This window comes from Sphaerodactylus townsendi, linkage group LG03 (assembly GCF_021028975.2).
Source record: "Sphaerodactylus townsendi isolate TG3544 linkage group LG03, MPM_Stown_v2.3, whole genome shotgun sequence".
In the NCBI taxonomy this organism is placed as follows: Eukaryota; Metazoa; Chordata; class Lepidosauria; order Squamata; family Sphaerodactylidae; genus Sphaerodactylus; species Sphaerodactylus townsendi.
Genome location: NC_059427.1, coordinates 166,395,284 through 166,416,676, shown reverse-complemented (window position 1 = coordinate 166,416,676; position 21,393 = coordinate 166,395,284). Strand labels below are relative to the sequence as shown.

Below are 21,393 nucleotides of genomic sequence, written 5' to 3'. Positions count from 1 at the left end.
TGGTTAATGTTAGACACAAGGGAAGATGATCGCTTAAATAGTTATGTTGAATTTGAAAGTCTGATACACAATCCATAAGGTGGAGAGAAATAAGGATATAATCAATAACACTACAGCCCCTAGGTGAAATGAAGGTAAAGTCTCCTGAGCTTTTATACGGAAGAAGACCATTTAAATAGATCAAATTGGATTGTAAACAAAACTGAAAAAAAAAGAAGGCCAGCCTTGTTGATTGTATTGTCCTTGGAGCTCCTGGCCAAGGAGAGATAAGAGGGCAAATAATCACTGTCAGGTTTAAAGGTGGCACAGATGTTGAATTCATTGCTTCCTATTCTAGCATTGAAGTCGCCAGCAATGATTATGTCCACAGAAGGATGCACAGAAATAAGTCCCTGGAGGGAAAGGGTGTGTTGAGCCCAGAGCGCATTGAGGGTAGATCTATTAGAGCAAGGAAGAAGATATATATTGATCAGCAACAGTGAGCATAGAGGTCCGTTTAAGAGCAAGGACTGGGATACGGTATCGCAAGAAGGTAGTGCGGTAATAGACAGTTCCAAAGCCTTGTCTATCAGAATGGCAAGGCCAGCTTGACACCTGCCTTTTATGTGGTTTTTAAAGGCTGGGAGGTAAAAAGAAAGAAAACCATTCATATATATTTGAGAGTCTGACCACGTCTCTTGGAGCATAATGATCTTGAAATCCTTGAGAAAGTTTGTGAAATCCAGAGTGGCAGTTTTATTTCTCCATCCAGCAATGTTCCAAGACAGGAAGCTAATTGGAGAATTTAGGTTCCTATGATTATCCTGGCATCAATCATAAGAACATAAGAACTAGCCTGCTGGATCAGACCAGAGTCCATCTAGTCCAGCTCTCTGCTACTCACAGTGGCCCACCAGGTGCCTTTGGGAGCTCACATGCAGGAGGTGAAAGCAATGGCCTGCTGCTGCTGCTGCTCCTGAGCACCTGGTCTGCTAAGACATTTGCAATCTGAGATCAAGGAGGATCAAGATTGGTAGCCATAAATCGACTTCTCCTCCATAAATCTGTCCAAGCCCTTTTTAAAGCTATACAGGTTAGTGGCCATCACCACCTCCTGTGGCAGCATATTCCAAACGCCAATCGCACATTGCGTGAAGAAGTGTTTCCTTTTATTAGTCCTAATTCCCCCCCCCCCCAGCATTTTCAATGAATGCCCCCTGGTTCTAGTGTTGTGAGAAAGAGAGAACAATTTCTCTCTGTCAACATTTTATTTATTTTATTTATTTTTATTTATTTTTAAAGCTTTTATACCGCCCCATCCCTGAAGGGCTCCGGGCGGTGTACAACAGGTAAAAGCAATAATACAAGGTAAATAAAAACATTAAAAGCAGCAACAGTTAACAACAATTATCAGAGGAGTAAAAATATAAATGGGCCCAACATCTTAATTTTAAAATTCCCTCCCCACCCCCCAGGGGAGGCATGGTGGCCTCGTTGGATGACAATGACCCAGTTGTCCGGGTCGGGCGAGGGCCAAACAGGGAAGGGGGCACCCTTCAGTAAATGACAGTAAATAAAGGCGTCCGACCCCAATTTAAAACCTACCCCCATGGGGGGGGGATGGCAGGACCCCTCAATACCCCATGCATAATTTTATAGACTTCAATCCCCCCTCAGCCGTCTCCTCTCCAAACAAAAGAGTCCCAAACGCTGCAGCCTCTCCTCATAAGGAAGGTGCTCCAGTCCTTCAATCATCCTCGTTGCCCTTCTCTGCACTTTTTCTATCTCTTCAATATCCTTTTTGAGATGTGGCAACCAGAACTGAACACAGTACTCCAAGTGCGGTCGCACCACGGCTTTATATAAGGGCATGACAATCCTTGCAGTTTTTTTATCAATTCCTTTCCTAATTATCCCAGCATAGAGTTTGCCTTTTTCACAGCTGCCATGCATTGAGTTGACATTCCTATGGAACTATCAACTAAGATGCCAAATCCCTTTCCTGGTCTGTGACTGATATCACTGACCCTTGTAGCATGTATGTGAAGTTTGGATTTTTTACCCCTATGTGCATCACTCTGCATTTTGCTACATTGAACTGCATTTGCCATTTCTTAGTCTACTCACCTAATTTATCAAGGTCCGCTTGGAGCTCTTCGCAATCCTTTGCGGTTCTCACCACCCTACATAATTTGGTATCATCTGCAACCTTGGCTACCATGCTACCCATCCCTACTTCCAGGTCATTTATGAATAGGTTAAAGAGCACTGGTCCCAAAACGGATCCCTGGGGGACACCACTCCCTACATCTCTCCATTGTGAGAACTTCCCATTTACACCCACTCTTTGCTTCCTGTTCCTCAACCAGTTTTTAATCCATAGGAGGACTTCCCCTCTTATTCCTTCATTGTTGAGTTTTCTCAACAGTCTCTGGTGAGGAACTTTGTCAAAAGCCTTTTGGAAATCCAAGTAGACAATGTCCACTGGTTCCCCCTTATCCACATGCCTGTTTACACCCTCAAAGAACTCTAGTAAGTTTGTAAGACAGGATTTGCCTCTGCAAAAGCCATGCTGACTCTTCCTCAGCAGGTCTTGCTTTTCTACATGTTTTATAATTTTATCTTTAATGATAGATTCTACTAATTTACCAGGAACAGATGTCAAACTGACTGGCCTGTAATTTCCCGGGTCCCCCCTAGAGCCTTTCTTAAAGATTGGTGTGACATTGGCCATCTTCCAGTCTTCAGGGATGGAGCCTGATTTCAGGGATAAGTTGCATATTAAAGTGAGAAGATCAGCAATTTCATGCTTGAGCTCTTTAAGAACTCTTGGGTGAATGCAATCTGGGCCAGGGGATTTGGTAGCATTTAGTTTATCAATGGCTGCCAGAACTTCTTCCTTGTCTACCACTATCTTTGCTAGTTCCTCGAATTTGCCTCCTAAGAAGCTTGGTTCAGGTGCAGGAATTTTCCTCACCTCCTCTTGGGTGAAGACAGATGCAAAGAATTCATTTAGCTTCTCTTCAATCTCCCTGTCATCTTTTAGCATACCCTTTGTTCCTTTGTCATCCAATGGGCCTACCGCTTCCCTTGCTGGCTTCCTGCTTTTGATGTACTTGAAGAACTGGGGTGCTGTGTGGTTTCCGGGCTGTATGGCCGTGTTCTAGCAGCATTCTCTCCTGACGTTTCGCCTGCATCTGTGTACACATCATCGACATGTGTTCTTGTGTACACATCATCAAAACGTTTCATTTTCCACTGCCTATGTTCCCCGCAACCCAGTTTTCACTTTAAAAGCCAAGCCCGCGCGCTCAGCCGCACTCTGCCGTGAATGGCTGGTGCAAAGCTGTGGAGCTTGAGCAGTAAAAGCAATGTTGGAACGTCGCCCTGTGCACATGTCTCAACTTCCTTAAAAAATGGGGAAGCCTGTTGCCTGATTGGTCGGAAGGCTGCACGTCACAGAATCAACTTCGCGCAAACATGCCGAAGTTCCCCACCACCCCGCGGCAAGTGCGGCGTTTTGAGAAAAGTTGCTGTTTTAAGAGGAGCTAATTTGGCATGCGCTAAGGAGGTGGGAGAGCAGCAGATTCGGGGCGGCTGCGCTGTGGCCGCTGGTGCGATGGGGAGCACAGAGGATCCCTGGGTCTTTTCACGGGGTAACCCGCAGCATATGGTGAGTGGGGAAAGGCCCCACGCAAACTTTTAGCCCTCTACAAATCTGCCGAAGATAGGACTCTGTACGGATCAGGGCTGCAACGCTGGGAAAGGGACAGGTTTAACTCTTTTCTTCATGGTGTTTCCTTGACTGAAAATGTCGTCCTCTCCCTGCCCCTCCTTATAGCCCTTGCAGGGGAAAAATACAGCCACAAATTAGGGTTGCCAATTCCTTTGGGAAATTCCTGGAGATTTGGGAAGGGGTGAGCCAGGAGTGGATGGTATTTGGGGAGGGACCTCAGTGGGTATAATAGGTGGTGTCTGCCCTTCCAACAGCCATTTTCTCCAGGTGAACAGATCTCTCTTGTCTGGACATTAACCGTAATTCTGAGAGATCCCCACGCCTCACCTGGAGGTTGGCAACCCCAAGCCTCACCCCCCACCCCCGTCCACCTCCTTTCAGTGGCTAAAAAAAAATACAATTCCTTTCAGGCCTCATCTAATCTGTCTGCACAGTGGGTCCCCTGCTGTACAGAAAATATCTGAGAAATGCATCCCAGGAGAAATCTGTTTCTTGTTTCTCTGTGGTCCCTTTTTCCCTCAGTTTTGAGCTACATTCCCCATAGCCTTCCCCCCCCACCACCACCACTGGAGCCTCTATGCAGCTGCAAATCCCATAGTACGTAACCTCCCTTCGCAGCGCACTCACATGCCAATGCCAGCTGCAGAACTCTTGCGGACTTTTTGCTGACACACCAGAAATCTACATGTTAGGAGGCTTCCACTATTATTATCACATTATAGCTCTTTCTGGCTCTCCTGCAGAATGGTAAACAATAGCTGTGTCTGTTGGAGGTCATGAATTCATAAATACACACCTCTGCGTGTGGTCTTTGCCAATAACTCTGAGGTTGCATTCTTAAAAGGGAGAGGGAACCCGAAGTGACTAAACGCAAGGAACACAATGGCATTGTTTGACGCTCTGACCCGTGGTTTTCCTACTCACTTTTATCTCCTAGATTTGCTGATCAGGATTTTACCCCTGGATGCAAGTTCATAGAACTTGTTTGGGATATTTTGGAGAACTGGGCCCAGTTTGATATGGTCTTCTGCCTCCGTTGAAGAATGCATGTGGAAAAGGTTACACTGGAATGTGAAATCCACATGCATTTTTTTAAGGGAAGGTTTTGAAGCTGGAGACGGAGTTTGTGCCAACTCTCATTCTTGGATCTTCCCTTAAAAAAATCCACACGTGCAATACAATATACTTTTTTTTTCATTTTGACAGAGATTTTAATAGTCTCCCAGTAGATTCTTCAATGTGCTTTTTTGTGTGGAGGGAAATATTATACGTAGAAACTGGCTCTTTGGGTAAAGACAGGCAGAACATTGAAAGGTAATTTATTTATTTATTTATTTATTTTTCAGATTTTTAGACCGCCCCATCCCCTAGGGGCTCTGGGCGGTGTACAACACGATAACCATTGTATACAGATAAAAACAGTTAAAACCTTTAAAAGCAGCAGTAGATAAAGGACTAAAAAGAATAATTAAATTAATTTGTAAGATGGCGTCCGACAATCTAATTTCACCCTCTTTCAGAGAGGGAAGGGCAGCAAATCCCGAGATGGCAGAGGCACAGATGTAAAGGCCACGGGAGGCACCATCAACGGCTGGTACTTCCAAAGGCCCGGCGGAACAGCTCCGTCTTACAGGCCCGGCGGAATTCTGTAAGGTCCCGCGGGGCCCGGACAGCTGGTGGAAGAGCGTTCCACCAGGCTGGGGCCAGGGCTGTAAAGGCCCTGGCCCACGTAGAGGCCAACCATTATCATCGAGGGGCCAGGGACCACTAGTAAATTGGCCTCTGCTGAACGAAGAGGCCGTGTTGGGACATGTGGGGTGATGCGGTCCCGAAGATACGAAGGTCCCAGGCTGCGTAAGGCCTTAAAGGTCAACACCAGCACCTTGAAGATGATTCGGAACTCCACTGGGAGCCAATGCAGCTGGCGTAGCACAGGTTGGATATGATCCCAGGTGGCATTACCTATGAGCAAACGCGCAGCTGCATTTTGGACCAGCTTTAACTTCCGAATCAAACGCAAGGGAAGGCCCGCGTAGAGCGAGTTACAATAGTCTAATCTGGAGATGACTGGCAGTTTTTCATCTGTTGGCAGTTCTTCATCTGTTGTGCTAATCCAGCTTTGCTATAATACAATTGTTGTCAAACAAGTACAGGACTGCAGTTTTGGTTGTTCTTTCTCTTGTCTATCATGTAGAATGTCTGCTTTTTTTTAAAGATGAAAAGATGAAGCTGGACATTTATTTCATATTTTAACAACTCCCCCCCCCCCCCCCATTACACCATTTTAGAAGGCTGCTGTAAAATGGCTCAGAATATTTGGGGAACCAAGAGATCAACGTTCGGAAGTCTTTTCTGTAGTTTCTTTTCAGTAGTTCTGTAATAGAACTTTCTGTTTGTGACGGTGCCACAAACATACAGAATTATCTGGTGATTCCTCACGGAGAAAATTCCCCACTTGAACGCTCGTTCCGCTCAGGGGCTATCCTGATTGGCTGCTGCTGCTGCTGGGTGGGAAATTTTTTATTTTCTCTTGTTGGAGCCACATCTGTTCGAGCATGTGGAGGAGGAGGAGGAGGAAGAGTTTGGATTTATATCCCCCCTTTCTCTCCTGCAGGAGATTAAAAGGGGCTTACAATCTCCTTGCCCTTCCCCCCTCACAACAAATACCCTGTGAGGTAGGTGGGGCTGAGAGAGCTCTGAGAAGCTGTGACTAGCCCAAGGTCACCCAGCTGGCGTGTGTGGGAGACTGACCAACCGACACAAAGAAATGAGCGTTTATTCTTTAAACAAACAAACCGTCACATCCATGTGGATGTGATTTGTATTATTTTATTATTATTTATTCGATTTATTAGACCGCCCTACCCCCGAAGGGCTCATATTGCCGTATATGTTTTTTAACAACCCAAACCGTCCCTCTGTTGTTTGTATCCACGTAATCACATAGATCTCGGGTGCGAGAAGTAAAAAAAAAGGGCTGCGCGTGCATCGCGCACAGTCCACTGCATCCTGATTGGGTGGGAGACTCCATGTCACTCCCAAGGGCGGGAGATTCAAACACCCGATACTCCCCACTGCTCCCCTCCGATCCAGATTCATCACGGCATTTTTCAAAAGGTCTACTTTCTTCCAGATTCTGAAATAACACGTGCTGCCGGGGACCGCCAGAACTGGGATGAAAGCATGTTCGGCGATCAGGCAGTGGAGAGTTCTGCAGGAAACCTGGTTATTTTGCGTGAGTATCACGCGCTTAATTGACCACCAGGAATCGACCATTGTGTGTTTTTTTCTTTTCAAAACTTGACTTGGAGAGAAAAATATCCCTTTCTAATAAATGTGGAAGAAGAAGAAGAAGAAGAAGAAGAAGAAGAGGAGGAGGAGGAGGAGGAGGAGGAGGAGGAGGAGTTTGGATTTATATCCCCCCTTTCTCTCCTGTAGGAGACTCAAAGGGGCTTACAATCTCCTTGCCCTTCCCCCCTCACAGCAAACACCCTGCGAGGTGGGTGGGGCTGAGAGATCTCAGAAGAACTGTGACTAGCCCAAGGTCACCCAGCTGGCGTGTGTGGGAGTGCACAGGCTAATCTGAATTCCCCAGATAAGCCTCCACAGCTCAGGCAGCAGAGCTACGGGTCTAAAATTGTCATGTCTGTCTTCAGCTTTTCTTTGTTATTTCCTTTCAAAGATGCTATGCCCAATCCAAGTACCTGTGTGATGATTCTAAAGGCTGACTCTAATACTAGCTGGATTCTATGGGAGTATTAATGGCCATTTGCTAACACAATGACCCCTTCCACACAAATCTCCCAAAATATTTGTAAAGCGTTTTCAGTCCCTCCATTTTGTCCGCACTCACCCCCTTGAAACTATTTCTGACTGCCATTACATGATTTTTCCTTTTTAAAAGTTCTTTGCTGAATCAATGCTTCAAGGGTTCTGGAGGGTTTTCCAGGCTGTGTGGCCGTGGTCTGGTGGATTTTGTTCCTAACATTTTGCCTGCATCTGTGGCTGGCATCTTCAGAGGTGTATCACAGAGAAAAGTCTATTACACACTGTGTCACACTGTGGCTTCCCTCTGTGATACACCTCTGATGATGCCAGCCACAGAGGCAGGCGAAACGTTAGGAACAACATCTACCAGAGCACGGCCACACAGCCCGGAAAACCCTCCAGAACCAGTTGAATCCGGCCATGAAAGCCTTTGACAACACAATGCTTCAATGCTTCATAGTCTCATCCTGCATTTTATACTCCTTGTATATTCCATGCTTCGAAGATTGCCCCCCCAATACCCCCCCCCCCCGAGAAATGCCGCAAATAAACAGGCAAGGGGAAACTGAGTGAGCTCAGAAGATGGCACCGAGGAGGAAATTTAGGGAAGCAGAGAAGCATGGGAAATTTAGCTAATAGATCACACAGCCACTGAAGACATTTTCAAAATGTTTTAGCCAGAGGATCGTTTTAAAAGGGGATTCATTTAGAACCTTTTGAGACCGGAAACAAAACATTGGGGGATAAAAACAATACGGAACTCCACGGAGGAAACATTCCATTTCCTGCCTCAACACGTTAAATGAATTGTGCTGAAAAGGGTTCAGTAAAAATGGAACCTCCATGTTCCTAGGCAATATACTTTTGGCTAGCAGATGCCACGGAGCAAGAGCAAAGGATGTTTTATTGGACTGAGGGTTGCCAGGTCAGCCCCCCCTTCTTCCGGTCAGTGGGCAGGTGGGGAGTAGGGTTGCCAGTTCCAGGTTTGGGAACTTCTGGAAATTTGGGAGGAGAACCTGAGAAGGACGAGAAGAAGGAGGAGGAGGATTTATACCCCCCTTTCTCTCCTGTAAAGCGACTCAAAGGGGCTTACAATCTCCTTTCCTTTCCCCCCACCCCGACAAACACCCTGTGAGGTGGGTGGGGCCAAGAGAGCTCCAAAGAACTGTGACTAGCCCAAGGTCACCCAGCTGGCGTGTGTGGGAGTGCACAGGCTAATCTGAATTCCCCAGATAAGCCTCCACAGCTCAAGCGGCAGAGCGGGGAATCAAACCCGGTTCCTCCAGATTAGAATGCACCTGCTCTTAACCACTACGCCACTGCTGCTCCCAGTGGGGTACAATGCTATACAGTGCACCCTCCAGGGGATCAATTTTCTTTAGGGGAACTGATCTCTGTAGTCTGGAGGTGAGCTATAATTCTGGGGGATCCCCAGATCCCACCTGGAGGTTACACCTAATTGCACTATCCCGTTCTTGGTGAGCTGCTTGGAGTCATTTGGACGGCTGCAGTTAGATGCAATGTTAAGATTATTGCAAGTGTTGCCTTGCAGCTACATTGTTCTAGTAACCCTATTCACCTGGGGAATACACAAAGAAGGCACGAAGGCAATAGCATCCTATGCCCCCAACATCTGGTCACCAAAGGAATGCCTACCTAAATGGACTTTTGGTGGAGCCAGCAAGGCCATTCTTAAATGTCTGGAACTTACAGGTGTGGCTGATGCTCCATTTAACATTTGTATTGTGAAATACACTGCATAGCTTGAAGTCGTGCCCGCGGGGTCGCAAGGAAGAGGCGAGACGCGGAGATATCATCTGGTGGAGAGAGCCAGCAGCAGGAAGCGGGATCCCTGATCCTAGCAACTCTGCCGTGCGCTAGTCCCCGACACCTTTTATTAGGGTTTCATTGTGGGCGTGCAAAGGGGTCGGATGGATGGGAGAGCGGGAGAGCGGGAGATCATCATGTGATGCATGATCTCATCGGGCTGCTACGTGCAGGAGGAAGCGTCCGCGTCTGGGTCTAATCCCCACCTGAGGGCGAGAGCCCTTTTGTCCCTTTGTCTGGGACACCTGGTGACTGCGAGTCGGGTAGTTCATGACCTGTGACTCATGGGGGAACGGGGGTTGGGGGAGCATGTGCACCCAGAAGGCTGTAGCTGGCACCGGCATTCCAGGCGCTCTTTCTACGGTTCTGCTGGGTTCGCGGGCTCACCCCTACAATAACTGATTGGTGGGTAAATAGCTAATCCATTGTTTTGATTATATGTGACACTAATGTCCGTCATCATTGGCTGACCCTTATCTTTATGATCAGCAACTTGATTTGCCAGAAAACTGCTCCGAGATGATAATGAAAGCTGTTGGACCATTCATTCATTCATTCATTCATTCATTCATTCATTCATTCATTCATTCATTCATTCATTCATTCATTCGATCAAGTCCGGAATCGAAAAATCCTCAGATGATGCAAAGTGTAGATTGTGCATGGAAGTAAACAAAACTGTACATCATGTTCTCAGCTCAGGGACGTAGGTATAGATTTTTGTGGGGGGGTTCGGGGTGGGGCCACACCCCCACCTGCCCCCACCTCCCCAAGCCCTGCCCCCAGCCTAGCACTTATAAAAGCAGCTCTCCAAGGCCGGGATGGCAGACTTCCCTGCCCTGCCCTCCCCTGCCCCCCACCAGCTGGGCTCCCAGCCGGCAGCCGGCAGCCGGCAGTTCCTTCTGCCCTCCCCTCTGGGCAGAGGCATAGAGGGAAAATGGAGCCTGGTGCAAAATCTGAGCCCCCCCCCCCCCGGCAGCGGCTGTGATGTTGGAATCCAGCCCAAACAGCATCACTTCCAATGGTGTTTAAACTAGAGAGCCCAAATTCTCCTTTTAAATCCACCTTAAAGGGAGAATCTGGAGTCCCCAGTTAAACAACATTGAAAGTGATGCTGTTTTGGGGTGGATTATCCCCCACCCTGAAACAGCATCACTTTCAATGTGGCATAGTGGTTAAGAGCAGGTGCATTCTAATCTGGAGGAACCGGGTTTGATTCCCTGCTCTGCCGCATGAGCTGTGGAGGCTTATCTGGGGAATTCGGATTAGCCTGTGCACTCCCACACAGGCCAGCTGGGTGACCTTGGGCTAGTCACAGCTTTTCGGAGCTCTCTCAGCCCCACCCACCTCACAGGGTGTTTGTTGTGAGGGGGGAAGGGCAAGGAGATTGTAAACTGCTTTGATTCTCCTACAGGAGACAAAGGGGGGATATAAATCCAAACTCTTCTTCTAACCTAAACTGAGGACCTCAGATTCTCCCTTTAAATCCATGCCGAAGGGGGTGGATTTAAAAGGAGAATCTGGGGAAATTTGGGGGGTGCCTGCTGTCAGGGGTGCAATTGTTAAGCTAGCAGCACCAAACTATCAGGGTATTTTTAGGAGACTCTCCTAATGATACCACCCAGGTTTGGTGAAGTTTGGTTCAGGGGGTCCAAAGTTATGGACCCTCAAAGGTGTAGCCCCCATCTTCTATTAGCTCCCATTGGAAACAATGGAGGATGGGGGCACCCCCTTTGGGAGTCTATAACTTTGGACCCCCTGAACCAAACCTCACCAAACCTGGGCAGTATCATCAGGAGAGTCCCCCAAACAATCCCTGTTAGTTTGGTGCTGCTAGCCCAAACAATGCACCCCTGCAGGCCAAAACCGAAAAAACACTAAAATATTTTTAAAACCCACAAGCGGGGGGAGGGGAGCTTTGGACATGAATGGGGGGGTTTGAACCCGAGAACCCCCCCTTACCTATGTCCTTGAGACTCAGCTGCTGCAAAAAGATTGCACAGACTGAGTACACAGGTACAACTCAGTGGCTGAGATGATGGAATTTATGCAAGAATTACAATATTAACACAGCAAAAAACTGGTGGGAATATTGTCTGGAGAAAGTCACAGAAAATGAAGTCAAGATCTTGTGGGCTTTTGAATCCAAAGAGAGGCCCGAATTGTAAGGAAAGGCCAACAACCAGCTAAAGAACTGGCAGCTGTGATATTAAAATAAATCTAATAATAATAACGCTAGCATTCAAGCTCACGAAGAGGTTTGGCCCCTCTTGTGAGAAAAGCTTTCTGGATTTGTGCTGGGTCTATGGATCAGGATCAGGAGCAGCAGTGGTGTAGTGGTTAAGAGTAGGTGCATTCTAATCTGGAGAAACTGGGTTTGATTCCCCGCTCTGCTGACTGAGCTGTGGAGACTTATCTGGGGAATTCAGATTAGCCTTTACACTCCCACACAAGCCAGCTGGGTGACCTTGGGCTAGTCACAGTTCTTTGGAGCTCTCTCAGCCCCACCTACCTCACAGGATGTTTGTTGTGAGGGGGGAAGGGCAAGGAGATTGTAAGCCCCTTTGATTCTCCTACAGGAGAGAAAGGGGGGATATAAATCCAAACTCTTCTTCTTCTTCTTCTTCTTCTTCTTCTTCTTCTTCTTCTTCTTCTTCTTCTTCTTCTTCTTCTTCTTCTTCTTCTTCTTCTCTTCTATATTGGCAGTGGCTTTTTAAAAAAATTGGTTGCTGCTGCCCTCTCTGTTATTCTAATGAAATTTCTAGCATTTCATGTATTTTTACTGCTGGCTCTAATAACAACAACTTTGTCTCGAGAGCCAAGCTCAACAAACCGGACTTGAGAAGTATATAACCAAACACTTTGCTTCCATCCCCTGGACTTGAGGCTTCTTAGCCCACTTAAGTTTCGCTTCAGTCAAAACAGCTGCTGGCTTCTAAAGAGAAATCAACACAGATTCACGGAAAGGGCAGGGCTTCCACAGGCTGAGATGCTGGAACAGCTATGTATGTGGATTAACTGGGGGATGCGGGTTTAGAACTCCTTGGGCTGTTCCCTGTTTCCCAGCTGAATCTACCTCGCAAGGTTGTTGGGCAACTAAAGTGGAGGAGGTGATGATCTTGAGCTGTTTGGAGGAAAGACAGTAGGAAGAAGTAAGCGCATGACAGCTTCATTTTACCATAATGCAAGCACAGTTATAAATTACCTTCTTGACTTCAGGCTCGTAACTTGAGTTTGGCTCTAGCAAATGGTCTTTTTTTTCCTTTTCTTTTTTCAATAAAATGTATTGACATGTTAAAAAGAAGAGGTGGTTTACACAGATATGTAACAAAAACTTATACCATACTAGAACCAGGGAGCATTCATTGAAAATGCTGGGGGGAAGAATTAGGACTAATTAAAGGAAACACTTCTTCACGCAACATGTGATTAGTGTTTGGAATATGCTGCCACAGAAAGTGGTGATGGCCACTAACCTGGATAGCTTTAAAAGGGGCTTGGACAGATTTATGGAGGAGAAGTCGATCTTTGCACATTGTTATATGGTGCTGTCTTGTTTTTTTAGTATAAGGTAACCCTTCCCATTCCACAGCGGAACCGTCCAGAGTGCGAATCCCGCTGTCCATGAGGCTGGTTGACACGCACAGTCCTGGCTTGGGGAAGGCAGAACTGGGGCAAGGAGGCTATCCCAGTCAGGCAGCAGAGGCAGGGTGGTGAGGTGTTCAGATCGAGGCCAGCTCCCTGGGTTCTTAAAGGGCCATGTGCAAAAGAAGCGGAGCCAGTAGTGTTGGTTCACCCCCACCCCGCGGATTTTCTTAGAAGAAAAAGGCAAATTCCAGCTCACTTTTAGTAAAAGAGAGCTGTGGCAAATATGGGTGAGGAAGTGGGTAAGTGGTGGTTGGATGTGAGGGAGGGCAGAGTGAGGTGTGTGAGAATGAGCTGGATGTGTATTGTGTGGTAGCTGAGTAGTGGGTGAGGCACAGAGAGAGGTGAAAGTTCCACCTGCGTGTGAGGGGAACCCCACTCGCGGCGTCTCCTACACGACTAGCAAAAGTGTGTATATGTTTCACTACCAGTATGACCTATTTACTGTTTTCACTGCTCATCTCTGCCCATCTCTGCGAACATTCTAAGGGCAGACCAAGGCCTCAGGCCACAGACAGGCTGCACGAACATTCTAAGAGTGACAGTTGAACACAAACAGCTTCATGGCCTGGTGCTCCAGGAAAAAGACGTTTTACCTGGCTCAGGTATGGACTTTTGGCGATTTGAAGGTCTGAGTACCTGCCCGCAACAGGGAGGGACGTCCTGTGAAAATTTGTGGGCGACTCAGCAGCTTCTGAGGGAGACCATCAGAGACAAACACACTGTTAGATTTTTATATATATAGATTTGGTTACAATACCACGCAAATATCTAACATTATAACTCTCATTTTATACAACAAAATTAAAGGACTTCCTTGCTGTACTTCAGGAGTAATTTTCCTTTGATTATTCATTAATCCTTCCTTAATGGATAAGTTCTTTGATCAACTTCAATAGTATTGTTACATTCTTAAGTGCTTTATACATTTGTATTTAACCCTTTCAATCTATCTTTAAACTTAATTCTAAGATTAATTAATCTACTACATATCTATGTCCTAATTTCAAATATAGAAAGGTCTTTTTTTTCTTCATTGTGTCATTCCTTTGGCATTACATTTGCTCAAAGTCTAGCAAACACAACATCCCCCCACCTCACCCTGTTCAGACATTTCTAGATAACCTAAAATAGTCATTGCAGCTGCTGAAGGGGCTTACAAACTCCTTTCCCTTCCCCCCTCACAACAAACACCCTGTGAGGTAGGTGGGGCTGAGAGAGCTCCGAGAAGCTGTGACTGGCCCAAGGTCACCCAGCTGGCGTGTGTGGGAGTGCACAGGCTAATCTGAATTCCCCAGATAAGCCTCCACAGCTCCGACGGCAGAGCGGAGAATCAAACCCGGTTCCTCCAGATTAGATACATGAGCTCTTAACCTCCTACGCCACTGCTGCTCCCTGGGGTATAAAAACCAACTCTTCTTCTGCCTCCTCTGTCTCATCATTGCTTGGCCAATTGTACACTGCTGCTGTGCTGCGCAGCGAGGGAACATTTCCTTCGCAGTAGAGATTTCTGTACAGACTCGCTTACACTTCGCTGCCACCGATCCTGGAAGCGGTTAGTGAGAGCGGAGAAACTCTGAGGTTTTCTCTCGTTTCAGGGTTTCGCTCCTTCCTGTTCACTTTCCCGTCGAAGTCAAGATTGGCGTTTTTGTTTTCAGCCCTCCTTGCCTTGCAGGGCCTTCACAGTGGGGGCCCTCCTTGCGTTTCCTTGTTTACATGCAAGGAGGGACCTCATTGCACAGCTTGCGTGGCTTACCTGCCCCCACTTCAGGGTCACTCGCCCAGCCAAGCCAAGAATGAAGGTGGTTTCCCCACTTACCTGCTGCTGCGCGCTACTCTCCCCAAGTAGCGCGGGGTCCCCCGGCACTCCCCACTACAGGGGCGGCGACAACACAGCCGCCCCGACACTGCTGCTGTCGCGCCCCCTCAGCGTGCGTCATTCCTGGCACTCCTCAAAACGATGCCTTTTGATGACCCCGCGCAGAGCGGGGTTGTGGGGAAGCCCGGGAGCACGCCAGAAATGACACGCGCTGGAAGTAGCGCGAAGTAACCTTTGGTCGAGGTAAGTGGGGAAACGACCAAAGACTGCCATTAGAGAGCTTAGCTCTTTAAATATAATATTGATATTCCCCTTATATATATTGATATTTCATAGCGGGGCCCAGCCTTACCGGGCGTTGCTGTAACTTTCTTATTGTGGTGAAATGGAAAAGGAACAGTAGCAGCAAATCAATTGCAGGGGGGCCAGCGATGCGTCGCTCATGCAAACTCTCATCCTGATACTGTGCGATGTCATTGATGTGTGTGCCCGCATTCCTGGGGGGGAATGGAAAGGCACCCCTCCCACACATGTAGGCTGGCTGGTCATGATCGCTTTACCACCATGGGAATTAAAAGTTTTGGTTGAGAATGGCTTGATGGGTGTCACTTCTGGAGGAAACCTTCTGAGAAGCGCGACTCAATAGCCATTCAAAAGTATGTCACAGTTGCTGTACCAAGCTTACCTCCTGAGTAATGCGTAATTGCCTTACCGAACTTTCTTAACTGTAAATCCGCATGATATTCAGGGAATCTAGGGTGCCTGGCCGCTCCCTCCCGTCCCTTGCATATCGCCCCTCACTCTCTTCCCTCCCTCACTTCTCTTCCCTTGCATGCCACCCCTCCCCCTCCTTCCCTTCCCTTTTCCTCTGTTGGGGGGGTGGGTCATATCAAGATGCTGGGCCCCCTTCCTCCCCTCCCTTGCATGCCACCCCTCACTGTCTCCCCTCTCTCACTTCTCTTCCCTTGCATGCCTCCCCCTCCGTCCCTTTCCTCTCCCTCCCTCTCTTCCCTTGCATGCCACCCCTCCCTCCCTCCCTCTCCCTCCCTCGTGTGTGTGTGTGTGTATGTGTTTCACTTCCCCTTGAGTTACTGCCTATGTAGCCGCTTGTTTCCACTGCTCATATCTGGCCATCTGAGTGAACATTCTAAGCTGTAGGAACATTCTAAGGGTGACAGTTACACACAGGCAGCTGCATGTCCTTCACCAGGGAGCGCCAGGAAAAAGGCGTTTTACCTGTGCCAGGTGTGAAATTTCAGGTATGTGAACATCTAAGAACACTCTCACCTGGCTGACTATAGTGGCTGGGAATTTTCAGAGGAATTGGCCCAGCAGTTACTGAGGTATACTGTCATCAACAAAAACACTGTTAGCTTTTTATATCTATAGATTATGCAGGCTGCTGCCATTCTGTTGGGGTTTTTTAGGGGAACGCTGGCTGTTGATCCCTTTCAAATATTGATATTGCATTTAAAGGGCTTAAACCACCCCCCGAAAGGCAATCTTATTCTTGGGGGAGCGACCCAAAAGGGAGGCAAGAGCCATGCCAGCCGTACAGTGGGCAGTGGGCCCCTCATGTAAACAAGGAAACGTGGGGTGACCCTACTGTGAAGGTCCTGCAGGGCGAGAAGCAGTACGGGAAGCGTTCTGTGCGTAATGGGCCTGTAATGGAAGAAAATGGGAGATTTTTTACCTGGCTGCTGAAACAGAAAGGTAAAATATCCCCTGAGATCCAGCTGCTCTTCCAAATGGATCTGTAGAATGCTCTTTTGCTGTAAATAAGCAACGCTGATCCTGCAACCTTCCCCATGCCTTAGATCAGGGATGTCCAACTCTGGCACTTCGATGTTCATGTACTTCAATTCCCATCAGCCCCTGCTGGCATGACCAATTGGTGATGCTAGTGTAACCTCTTTCTGTGGGTTCTGTGGGGCAGTACTTGGAAGGAGTTGCAAAGAACTAAATTTAAACAAAACAGTTTACTTCTCTTAACAAATAACACTTTTAAAACATTTAACATTTACACTTTACAGTCCTGTTAAGTTTGCATTTTCAAGTCCTTATATTTACAGTCTACTGATATTGCCAAGTTCAATTCTTCTTTGCTGGTGGTTGGTTTTGAAGACTTCAGAGGCTTGGTGAACGGGATTCAAGATGATGAAGGTTCCCAGAAAACTCTCATCATTTAGGCTCATTCCGCACATACAGAATAATGCACTTCCAAACTGCTTTCGGTGCTCTTTGAAGCTGTGTGGAATAGCAAAATCCACTAGCAAACAGTTGTGAAAGTGGTTTGAAAACGCATTATTTTGCTTGTGCGGAAGGGGCCTTATATACACAAAAAGAAACCCTGAAACAATAAACTCCAACATTTACAATATAGCAAAAACAAACAACTACCTTCGCAGTAGTTCCCAACAACATTGCAGTTACCTTAACAAGGTGTTAAGGGCTTATAGAAATCAAGGTCCGAGTCTGGTAGCCTTGACTCCTCCAAAGAGCTCCGCAGCCTTCTGCTGCTTTGAGTTTCCACCCCTTTCTGGGTCCACCCATTCGGAGCATGGGGGTTACACTAGCAGGGGCTGATGGGCATTGTAGTCCATGAATATCTGAAGCGCCAGAGATGAACACCCCTGCCTTAGACCTACAACATTTGGCAAGATGGAAGTCCAAGAACATAGCCGTCGTGATTTCCTCCAGGTTCTCCTAATTGGGAACAATTTGCGAAGGAACAAGCTTAGCTCTCCACCAGACTCCTAAACTCTCCGAGCCTGAGCTTGGCAAACAGGAATCACAAAGATCTGGAATAGGGAATGGAGAAATACATGGCTTGGACACCCTGAAATTCCCCCTTACCATTTGGGAGGACTGGGGGAGATACTGTGTTTGCGCACTGGGTAGGAAGGATCTTGAAATCTCCATAACTTGGATGTGTGGAAACGTGCTGCCCTCTTAAGAACATAAGGACATAAGAACTAGCCTGCTGGATCAGACCAGAGTCCATCTAGTCCAGCATTCTGCTACTCGCAGTGGCCCACCAGGTGCCTTTGGGAGCTCACGTGCAGGATGTGAAAGCAATGCCCTGCTGCTGCTGCTGCTCCTGAGCACCTGGTCTGCTAAGGCATTTGCAATCTGAGATCAAGGAGGATCAAGATTGGTAGCCATAGATCGACTTCTCCATAAATCTGTCCAAGCCCTTTTTAAAGCTATACAGGTTAGTGGCCATCACTACCTCCTGTGGCAGCATATTCCAAACGCCAATCGCACGTTGCGTGAAGAAGTGTTTCCTTTTATTAGTCCTAATTCTTCCCCCCAGCATTTTCAATGGATGCCCCCTGGTTCTAGTATTGTGAGAAAGAGAGAAAAATGTCTCTCTGTCAACATTTTCTACCCCATGCATAATTTCACGTGCTGACCTCGAAACGCCATTGCATCTGCAAGATAATTCTGTTCACCATGTGCTGGGCTTGGGGTTTATCATCCTCTACACAGGCTGCCGTATCAGCAGCCCCACAGCCCTGAGCTGCAAGCAGAGACAAGAGCAATCCCTAGGAGGAAAAACAGGAAATATTGCCAAGTCTGATGGTTCCAGCGAGATAGAGGTGTGCCCAAATAGGAGGTGTCTGGGTTGTTTTTTGACACATCATATTTCTCATTTTCTGGAATGAAGTGAAGGCAGCTCTGATGCCCCAGTCAAATTCCAGATGGTTGGTAATCTTCACGGTTGAAATGCAGGGATCTGGTTCGTGCAGCTCTGCTCGATAACCTGCCCCAGCTCACTGGTTGTTTCCAGGCTGGATATCATAAGGTTTATTGTAAACAAACAGAAAAGTTCTCTCCACCCACAGTGTGAGAAATGTTATGTGACACAATTGAATAGGAAACCTTTGGACATGATCAATCTTCATTCAAATGGAAAGAAAAGCTGTAACTATAGCCATATATATGTTCTAAATAACTATATGTATAAAGTGAGTGTGTGTGAGAGAGAACTATAGTCATTCCAGCTGTCCAGGCCCTGCGGGACCTTGGTGAGTTCCGCAGGGCCTGTAAGACGGAGCTGTTCCGCCGGGCCTTTGGAGGGACCGGCCACTGATGGTGCCCCCCCCTCTTCTTTGGCTTTTTACACCTGAGCCTTTTATCATCTCATAGGACTCGCCGTCCCTCTCCTCTTAGGAGAGGATTTTATAAAAATGAGGTTGTCGGACCCCACTTATAATTATTATATCTCTCATAGTTAGTTTTCATTGTTTTTATCGCTGCTTTTATAGGTTTTTATATGGCGGTATAAAAATCTAAAGAATAAATAAATAAATAAATAAATAAATAAATAAATAAATAAATTTCAGACTGAGAATGGTTTACTTTTAGCATATGGAACTTCTGAGTGCATTCATTTCCAGTGTGGCTAAGAGCGGTGGACTCAAATCTGGAGAACCAGGTTCAATGCCCCTCTCCTCCACATGAGCAATGGACTCTTATCTGGAGAACTGGGTTTGCTTCCCCACTTCTATGCACGAAAATTTCCCACTCAGGATCGTATAGCTGCCTGGTTATGAGTATACTGAGATTGGATGTTGTGGGTTTTCCAGGCTGTGTATGAAATAGATCTTATGGCTAGTATGTGGAGAAGCCATGCATTTGGAATTATGGCTGGGGGTCAGGCAGAGGTGGGATCCAGCAGGTTCTCACAGGTTCCCGAGAGTAGGTTACTAATTATTTGTGTGTGCCGAGAGGGGGTTTCTAAGTGGTGATTGTGCCACGTGATTTTTGCCTTAGTTACGCCCCTCCTCTCAGCAGTAGCGCGCAGAACTTGAAGCAGTCTAGCAGGAGGTGCACCAGCGTGCATGGCAGCCTGTGTCTGTGTGCATTCGTTTCCCGCCCAAGGACCGGCGCAGTGGCTGCGTCCTTGCCACAGCCCCGCCCAGGAATGCCTCACCCCCGAAATGCCCAGCCATGTCCTCGTCGTGCCCTGCCCAGCCCCATTGGCGCTACGCCACAGTTTGAATCCCACCACCATGGGAACCTGTTCCTAAAATTTTTGGATCCCACCAATGGGGTCAGGGTATAATTGTTGCTGTTGAGCAAATGAGTGTGTTCTTACATCACTTTCCAAGAGCCTACAGAAGCCAGGCCAATGAAACAGATCACTATACCAGCGTTGTATCTTTATTCGCCAGATCATAATCGGCAATGGGTGGGATGGCCAACTTGCTCAGCAGAGAAAGTAACTTCAGGCATATATCAGGAGTCTGCTGGGTTACAGCTGATGTCAGGTACCAATTAGAGGTGGGTGCCCATTGCCTCTCTGATTGAGTCCCAGGGGCCTTCTTGCACATTCCAAAACAGTGACTTGCCTAGAAATGCCAGAAGGTTAGCACATTGGTCTTACTCTTTCACAGTCTAAAAAGTAAAGTATGCCTGAAGGGGGCTTCTGATTTTCATTGAAGAAAGTGTGCCTCAACTCTCCGGATTTGGGGGAATGTAGGGTTAACCGTAAGCTGTAGACATTTTTATAAACTTCACCATGTGGTTGCATCTGCGTATTTCTCCAGGCAGGACTGGATGTGCTCTTTCAGTATACCCAACTTCTACAAACATCCTGAGCTAGTCCTTGGCAGCCAGTGGCCATTACAGGGCCATTGCCAGATGCAGCATCTGAACAAACCACACATGCGAGGAATCCGTGTGGAATTCTGCTTCCAGATTTCCATTTTCAAAAAGGAACTGTATTCTTCTGCCCTGAAATGGATGGCCCAGGCTGGCCTGATCTTGTCAGACCTCAGAAGCTAAGGAGGGTTGGTCCCGGTTAGTACTTGGATGGGAGACCACCATAATGGGGTCTCCATGCAGAGGAAGGCAATGGTAAGCCACCTCTGTTAGGCCCCTTCCGCACACGCAAAATAATGCGTTTTCAAACCACTTTCACAACTGTTTGCAAGTGGATTTTGCCATTCCGCACAGCTTCAAAGAGCATTGAAAGCAGTTTGAAAGTGCATTATTCTGCATGTGCGGAATGAGCCTCTGTCTCTTGCCCTGAAAACCCTATTGGGTTGCCGTACGTTGGCTGCGACTTGATTGCCCTTTACACACACACACACACACACACACACACACACACACACACACACACACACACACACACACACACACACACACACACAGAGAGAGAGAGAGAGAGAGAGAGAGAGAGAGAGAGCGCTCTGGTTGGGAACCAAAGCACCAAACCAGGAGTGGGTGAAATTTCCAATACAGATACTAGCAGTGCAATCCTCAGGGTGGGGACTGAAACCTGTGGAAGTCACGTGCCCCTGCACCAATGCAGGGGCACCTTACATAGCACAAAGAGCAAATATGGCAGCAGAAGGTCATTCGCGTAGGTGGTAGGGCACCACACAGCTCCACGTCGCCCGAATGCAGAAGAATGCAGAGTGATCCTCTGCTGCAGGATCCAGTGCTGGTGCTGGTGCTGGGGGGGTGGGGGTGGGGGTGGGGAGGCCTGGGAGCATTTCTGGAGATGGAGCTGACTTTAGTTGGCTTGCACAGGGGTTTTGGCCTGGGAATGCCCCCTATTCCCCCTAGCAACTTACGCCCCATTTTAGTATGGTGTCACCCTTTG

The 21,393-nt window shown here is 47.4% G+C and overlaps 1 long non-coding RNA gene across 1 annotated transcript; it reads right to left on the bottom strand.

Annotated features, from left to right (window-relative positions):
* Positions 1-1,382: 1,382 nt before the first annotated feature.
* Positions 1,383-14,306, bottom strand: LOC125429886. Its single transcript, XR_007244061.1, has 4 exons — positions 14,295-14,306; positions 13,640-13,646; positions 7,762-7,764; positions 1,383-1,533 (listed from the first exon to the last, which is right to left on the bottom strand). It is a non-coding gene; the product is annotated as an uncharacterized LOC125429886 (long non-coding RNA).
* Between the last annotated feature and the right edge of the window lie 7,087 nt (positions 14,307-21,393).